Below are 6,894 nucleotides of genomic sequence, written 5' to 3' on the forward strand. Positions count from 1 at the left end.
GTGTGGTAGATCTCTTGATCCCTTTATCTTTCCCGCATTTTACCGCTTTCTTAGTTGGAACACCTCGATAGGAGGCAATGTTTTCTTTTGTTTGTTTACTTTTGTGTCCAAAGACCTCCCTAAAGAGGCAATTGACGGATAAAAGGGATTAGTAATCAATCCCCCATTATTCAGTGTGTCGTTCTTTAAGCTCGCACTACGTGTCGATGCTTCAGAGCAAAAGCCCAAGATCTTTTGTCCGGCCAGTTAGTGGAGAGGGTTCCACCTTTCTGAATCCCCACTTTTTGTCATGAGCTCACCCTGTCCAGGGTTAAGAGCTATGAGGTCTTATCCTCATTACCCTTTTGATCTGCTCACCCTGACGGTCAATGTCAGTGGTTAAGAGCCCATTTGATTACCCTTCCATGGCTTGTTTGTCGAGGTTGATATGATCCCTCTTGACTAAAGCCCTACCCATGTATGTTTGAGCCCCCTTGTTGGCGCGTTTACTTTATGCATGTTCGTTTTGTATGGTATGATCGTCTCCCCATTGGATTGCTAGGTTTCGTATAGCCTCTCGTTGCATGTCAATTAAGGTAGCACTGTTCCTTCGTCTAGGACTTCCTTTTTGCATAATCATTCCTAAAACACAAACAAACTCATTGATTTTTCTTCTCCTAAGAACACGTTAACTCCTTCTACTACAGGCGAGTAAGTCTCCAAAGGTCGAGCATCCGGTAGATTGCGTAGTAACGTCGTTCATCTAAAAAACACAACCCTTAACCCGTAGTTAGCCGAACTACGGCTTGCTCTGATTCTCATTCCAGATGAGATACGTAGGCATAAGAGGCGACGTCTTAGCGAGCACACTCCTCTTTAACCCATAGGTAGCCGAGCTACGAAGACTCTGATTCTCATATTCAGATGAGATGCGTATGCAGTGGATGCGACATCCATGCGAGTCATTTTCTTTTGACCCCTCTTTTAGTAAATAGTACATTAGATAAACCCACACCCTTTAGACAAGAACAACAAAAGTGGATCCCGTAGAGTACTACGGATGCGTAGGGGTGCTAATACCTTCCCTTCGCATAATCGGCTCCCGAACCCAAGATTTGGTTGCGAGACCTTGTCTTTTCCTTTCCTTTCTCCCAGGTTTACTTTGAGCGTTTCCTTTCCCTCCTTTGGGATAAATAACGCACGGTGGCGACTCTTCTGTCATTTTCTTTCTCGCCGGTTGTTTTTTCGCATCTCCTTTTTCAGGTTGCGACACCAAGGTATGATCCCAATGCTAATGCTTATGATGAAATTGCATGAGGGATCTTAGGGTTAAAACTGGGGTCTTATAGTAGTCTTGACAAAATCGCGTGAAGAAATCCTTTAATCTTCGTGTAGGTCTGAGCTTGTACCTTGAACATGTCTTCTTGTTTGTCCAGACGAGACCTAACATCTTCATTCTCTTGCTTCAATTCTTTTAAATTCTTCAATACAAGAGGAATGGATTCATATTCAGCAGGCTTTATTCCAGAAACAATTCCAATCTCATATTTAGGAGGAGGAGTAACTTTTGTTTCTTATTCAGCTTCTGGTGTAGGTGGAGGTTTTGGAGTGAACATATTCATAAGTGGCTCCATGATACCATAAAGCTATTCATGGAATATTTTTGGAGCAAACTTATTACACAATTATATCAGCTCCTAGGAATGAGACTTGATTTGTCTTCTGAATTCAGACTAGATAGCATCACACTCAGCGAGATTGACACAATTTGAGCAACCTTGCGCCAAAGAGTGTAGATGTTCATTTATTTAAGGTACAAACTATAACACTAGTGAAACTAGCAGAAATATATCTGAACGCATTGCACACTCGAACATACAACATAGTCTCCATTGAACTATATTTACTCCCAAAGGGAAGAGAAAACATCGATAAAACCTGGGGGAAGAGAAAAGGGGTAAGGAAATAGGTTATGTAAGGGGAAGTTATTAGCGTCCTTCACATTTGTTGTACTCAATGGGAACCGTTTTCATTGTTTTATGCTTGAATGTGTGTTATTATCTAAAGATTACTTGCGAAAGAATAAAGGGAAAAAGAAAGGAATATATAAAGTGCTCAGAGAGGATTAGGGTCCTCATGCCTACGTATCCTTATAGTGCAATGAGGAATTCAGAGCTCTGTAGTTCATAGAACCAATGGTGGGATATGAAAATAAGAGTGATAACAAGTATGGTTTGACCCAAAGGATAATATGGTTTGAACCCAAGAAGGGATGAAGTCTGAAATAGAGAGAAAAGGTGGCAAGAACCAATATGTGTATGTGTGTGTGTGTGTGTGTGTGTGTGTGTATGTGTTTGTGTGTATGTGTGTGTGTGTGAGGGGGACTAAGGCATGGTACGACTATAGGGAAGGGCCTAAAAGTAAGGGAGTTAAGTGTTCAACAATAAGCCAAACAACTCCCAAATCAAAGGCAGACACTGGATGAAGCTCAAAGAAATAATGTATTTGGCTCAAATAAAGAGTATATAACATAGAATGAATAAATGTAAAAGATATTGAATGTAGGTAGTGAATAGTGAATAATGGAAATGAAGGGCTGAGTAGAGAAATATTTAATATGGAAAGAATTGAAAGATTGGGTAAAACTGATAAAAGGGTATAATTTGGAACCAAAGGTAAAGGTATCGCTGGAACCCATAAAGGAGGTGGTATTTGAAAACTAAGAGTAAAGATGGAATGAACTAATATGTGGGGGGCCTGAGGCATGATACCACTATATTGAAAGGCCGAAAAACAAAGAGAATTAATTGTTTGGCAATAAGCCAAACAACTCTCAGTTCAAAGGTGGACAATTGTCCTAAAAGGGTATATATGAAATTCCAAAGGAATATGGTATTTTGTTCCAAAGAAGGACAATATGTCACTGAGGTGAGTGACTATGATTGAAGATAGATGATGGATCATGAAAGATCTGGGTAGTTCCATAAGGTTAGAGAAGGAGGAATAAATAGGAATGTGCTCGCCAAGGGTTCGAAGCCTTGTGCCTACGTATTCTCATTGTGCAATGAGAAATTCATAGCTATGTAGTTCATGGAACTAATGCAGAACAAGGACAAGATGAGATTTATAAAAGTGATGAAGAATATAATTTGCACTAAAAGACAATGGTAGCATGGGAACCCATAAAGGTAAAAGAACTTTGAACCAAAGAGTAAAGGTGGCATGAACCAATATGTGGGGGGCCTAAGGCATGGTACCACTTTATTGGAAGGGCCGAAAACAAAAAGAATTAAGTTTTTGCCGAAGATACAAACAAATCTTGCTTCACAAGATGGTGGCTGATAAATTTCCCTAAAAGGATATGTATGGGTCCCAAAGGAATATGGTGTTTGGTCCAAGGAAATAATATATCACTGTAAGGGAACGAATAATCTGAAACCAAAAGAAGATGGTGTATTGAATCCATGAAGGAATAAAATCTGAACCAAAGAGTAAACAAGAATAAACCAATATGTGGGAGGCCTAAGGCATGGTACCACTATATATGGTTGGGCCGAAAACAAAGAGAACTAAGTGTTTGCCGACAAGACAAATAACTCTTGGTTCATAAGATGGACATTGGAGTTTCCCTAAAAGGATATGCATGGAATCTAAAGGAATAAGGTATTTGGTTCCAAAGAGAAGATAGTAAATCACTGTTGAGGCCTAGTAATGATTGGAGAATGGGAAAGTCAGAGCTTCATAGTTCATAACTAAGACGGAACAAAGACAACAAGAGATTGCTAAGGAAAAAGAGATGATAATGTAATATGTAGAAGACTTGTTAGTCATTGGATATGAACCACACTAAAGTCTATGAGTAAAGGTGAATATGATGAGCAACTGGGTCATTCGTCCCGTACCCAAAGATATTCAGAATGAGTTAAGGAATTCTCCACTCTCACCCCTTATTTACTACTTAAGGCTCATGGCATGTGATTCTCATCATAACTTTCAAGTTGCCGAGGAAGAATCATTGATGTTCCTTATGATGAAGACTTGTCAATCATTTGATTCAAATTTCACTAAAGTCTATCAACAAAGCTGAATACCTTGAGAAACTAGGTCATTCGTCTCGTACCCAAGGATATCCTAGACAAGGATATGAATGCTCAACTCTCATCATTATTTGTTACTTAAGGATCATGGCATGCCATTCTCATCATGATTGACAAGCTCTTGAAGAAACACCATTGATGTGCCTTGCATAGTAGTCAACTGCTTGATTTGTTTGGAATGCCTTGATTGGTGTTGACTTTAAAGTCTTGAACTCTTGATCTTGAAATTGAATCCTGAGAACTTGGGCTCTTGAGGTCCAGTACAACTTGAACACAAGGGAGGACTTGCCCTATCAAGTGATCAAGGGTCTTTTTATCACTTGAATATGCTTGGGGAATTAAGCACAGTACAAAGTATTTAGTTGATCAAAGTGAACTTTGATCAACACTAATTAATGGGAAAATATCAGTTGAATTATGTATAAGAAATCCTAATGAATTAATCAGTTTAATTTAATGCTAATTGATTCTACACAAAATCCTAAACTAGGGCAACATGCCATGGTTAAGGTGCAAATCAACTAGAGAAATTAATATCGATGTTTACATGAGAAACAATGATTAAAAGGTCAATTAAATCTAAATGAACAAGATTAATTCTAATCAATTAAATCCCAAACAATCATTCTAAACACGAATTAAAATCTAAAACATGGAATAATTATGATCAAATCACATCATGTAAACAAAAAGTATCATGTATAGTTGACCATCTTAAACCTAAATTAAAACTAGGTTAAATCACATATTTTCTAATCACATTCCATAATCAACTAATCAAGAATTAACCTACATCAATTAATCATATTAAAACCTAATTAACTATCAATTAGTTTTTATATCAATCCATGACCAATTATCGAAAGAGAATAGAAAAAATTAAAAGAGAAAATTAGAATAAAATGTCAAAAGAAAACTCAAAGAGGGGGTAAAGGGTAGCAAAACAAGGTTCACAACAGAATCAATGCCAAGCCCATCCATGAGTCCAATCCCAATCAACTTGAAGGACATGGAGGAGTAATGGGAAACCTTGTGTTAATAGCAAAACAAACGGGCCTCAGGGGAGTATTGAAGCCTAATCCAGATTTTTGAGGGGGGAAGTAAGTCCATTGAAATGAGTGGAGAAGGCAATCAGCAGCCAATTCAATCACTAAACACGTCTTTCAAGTGTTTCTCATGGTCAAGCAATCACAGTTCAAACTCCAAATTTCCCTCCACCTGAATATTCCTTATCCACGCCAGAGGTCGCCTCCGGCGGCGGTGGAACCCTAACCTTTAAACCAAGCACATCATCTTTTTTATCTCCTCCCACTGAGTATACATATCATAACTAAATTCCCTAATTCCTCCTCAATCATCTGAATTATAACAGAAAGTGCATGAACCTTAGGTATCAATAAGAGAAATTAAATCATGAACTTATGGAATAAAAGCCCTAGAGGTTAGGGCTTTGATTCCTCTAACCAAACTCTACATCACTATAACAAAAACATAATAAAATAGTAAGGAAAAAGGCGACACTCACTACAGCAGACGCGAAGGTCACCAAAATCAGGTAAGTTCTTCAGAACCTTCTTCTTCGAATATCCTTATCCTTTAATCTTCTTCTTCCTTCCTTCCCTGTGATTGCGTATGAATCTTGAGATTGAGAAATCGTGAGAGTGAACTGTGGATTTGTAAGAGAGAAAGAGAGAGCTCAGAGTTAGACTGAGATTATGAAGAGTGTGACTAATGAATCCCTCCCGAGATTGTGAAGGTGGAATAACATTTATAGGAGGAGGGTTAACTGGAGGATCAAACTTTGATAAATCAAGCAGTTAGAAATGATCCAAAATTTGTTAGTAGTTAGGTCACATTGTTAGTTCAGTTACATGTTAGTTAGGATCGATTTAGTTAACTGAAAATGAACTGGTTTTGGCTGTTAGGTTAAAACACGATTTATGTTAGTGAAGTCTGAAATCGTTAAATGATATTCAATTAACTTAAATTTCTGTTAGATGGTTGAAACTTGGTGTTGCAATGTTGCTAGTCATAATCTTGCTCGTGCATGTGTGCTGTTGTGGTTTGAATGCAATTATGTTGCCATGAATTGTGTTGTGTATGTGAAATATAACCATGAGGTTAATTGTGAATGATTTTGCAGGTTGTGCATGATGTGAAAGGTTTGCTGCAGGATTTGGCTTGGAAATTACAGGTCCATAAGGCTTGAATTTGGTCTGGTCCAACTGGTTTGTGTTGCTGCAGGATGCTCAGAATTTGGGCTTGGAAAATGAAGTGCATTGCTTGGAATTGTGGAGTTTTCACATTGCTTTTTGTCATGGAGTTTGAATGTATTTGGACTTATTGTAATTGGTTTGAATTGGATGTAACCATGTATGTAGTTTATGCCATGAAGGATAAGGTATAGGCATGGTGATTGTATGTAATTTGGTCAAGTGATTTGTAAATATTACATATAATTTAGATCCATATTGTACTTTAAATGGTTGTTTGTAATTGATGTAATTGGAATTCGTAAAATGGTTTGAAATGTATTGAAGAGTTCTTTGGAAATTGAAATGGTAATGACTTGTAAATGGTTTTCGAATTTGGCATTTGAATGATACATGTTAATATAAACATGAAATTTGAACAAGGTTAATATGGAACAATGTTGAAATATGGTGTGGCTATAAAAGAGAAAAAGAATGGATTAATGGTTCAATGGATTAGGTGGGTTAACTTTGGTCAAAGTTGACCAAAAAGTCAACTGTTGACCAAAGAAAACCTTTGGTCAAAGTTATTATTTTTTTGTAATTTTCTTATGAAATGATGTAAA

General features: G+C 37.5%; 1 long non-coding RNA gene across 2 annotated transcripts; it reads left to right on the plus strand.

Moving 5' to 3' along the window:
• Positions 1-5,038: 5,038 nt before the first annotated feature.
• Positions 5,039-6,659, plus strand: LOC127125907 (uncharacterized). 2 transcript variants are annotated; one of them, XR_007804831.1, is made up of 2 exons: positions 5,039-5,631; positions 6,220-6,659. It is a non-coding gene; the product is annotated as an uncharacterized LOC127125907 (long non-coding RNA). The 2 variants fall into 2 exon arrangements; XR_007804833.1 differs by having other exon boundaries at positions 6,250-6,659.
• Positions 6,660-6,894: the final 235 nt, after the last annotated feature.

This window comes from Lathyrus oleraceus, chromosome 1 (genome assembly GCF_024323335.1).
Source record: "Lathyrus oleraceus cultivar Zhongwan6 chromosome 1, CAAS_Psat_ZW6_1.0, whole genome shotgun sequence".
Taxonomy (NCBI): Eukaryota; Viridiplantae; Streptophyta; class Magnoliopsida; order Fabales; family Fabaceae; genus Lathyrus; species Lathyrus oleraceus.